Here is a 1,246-nt window from a genome sequence, read left to right as displayed (position 1 = left end):
AGGCATCTGGCAATCATCTTGTCCGAAAGATAGGGTCTTTGTGTAACGAGCCATGGGACAGAAACCGTTGGAAAGTTTGCTGTCGAGTGTCACTATAATTCCTTCTGTTACTGCCCTCTTAGTACATTGCTTGGTTAGTCGTTCCACCGTCTCCTGGAGACGACTGACCTCACTCTCCAGAAAGCGCACCCTTCTCCGCAGGTATGCGCTGTCCGCGTGTTCATGTCCCTGAATCGGTCAGCTGTCCTTCTCGGTCCCTTCTCTTTCCTCCGATTCCGTCTTTATATCCTCTTTCCGCACGTCGTCGTCGCCAACGGCACTGTCGCGGATGCAGAGACGGCAGAGATCGGCGATTGTTGAGGCGACGGCGGAGGTGGTGACCACGTGCGCCGTTGGAGTTCAGCGTTAAACGCTCTCGCCCTCCGTGAGGCCAACCATGACCGGGTAATTTTCCGGTATGATCGCTTGCCGAGCGCGTTCACAACGGTCGTAGAGGAAGGACACGATGACATTTCGTCGTCGAATCTCACCCTGCCGCCGCCACCGTACCGCGAAAGCAGCCCATCCGACGAAGATCCCGGGCCGCTGATAGTTACATCCGGACCCTCTGACCTTCCCCGAGACTCCTCTGGTTGCACGTCCTCGTCACCAGACGCATGAACACGCCCGGGGCCTGATGGTCCACCCCCGGACGGCCACGATTGCTCGATGGCGACGCAGCGGGGCTCGCTTTACAACCCGCGGCTGCACCGGTACTGAGGTATCTTTTCCCTGCGCCGTAAACGTTACTGCCTTTTTTGTCTGCCATATCCATCCTCCGCAAAATTCTCTGCACCGGATCTGCAAACTGGCGGGTGCCAAAGGCACCGACTAGCCACTTTCCCAGGGCATAGTCCTACGCCCTGAAAACCCATACCCGCCTCGTGTTCCCCGAAAGTGTGGATCGCTTCACGATTTTGCGTGTCATACTTGCGCAGGGGTCATGCTAATCTTCTATGTATCGTTCCAATTTTAGTATATGTAATGCCGAAGCAAGTACTCCCCAATTTCTACCTGATGGAACAATAACCATAAGGAATGTCTCGATTTGAAGGTGTTTTAGGCCACTTAACTGCTTTAGCGGTAAATCCAGAAGCCTCGTTTTATGACCGTTCCTTAGGATTATTGCGACCCGCATAATTATATGTCGGAGATGAAAGGAAAACCGGAGCCTTCCCTTTGCAACTTTTGGGAAAGTTTTCTAATG

The 1,246-nt window shown here is 53.6% G+C and overlaps 1 non-coding gene across 1 annotated transcript; it reads right to left on the bottom strand.

The window, feature by feature from the left end:
• Nucleotides 1–932: 932 nt before the first annotated feature.
• Nucleotides 933–1,039, bottom strand: LOC126876134 (U6 spliceosomal RNA). The gene has a single exon (XR_007693946.1). It is a non-coding gene; the product is annotated as a U6 spliceosomal RNA (small nuclear RNA).
• Nucleotides 1,040–1,246: the final 207 nt, after the last annotated feature.

Source organism: Bombus huntii, unplaced genomic scaffold, assembly GCF_024542735.1.
Source record: "Bombus huntii isolate Logan2020A unplaced genomic scaffold, iyBomHunt1.1 ctg00000064.1, whole genome shotgun sequence".
Classification (NCBI taxonomy): Eukaryota; Metazoa; Arthropoda; class Insecta; order Hymenoptera; family Apidae; genus Bombus; species Bombus huntii.
This window is presented reverse-complemented; position numbering and strand designations above follow the sequence as displayed.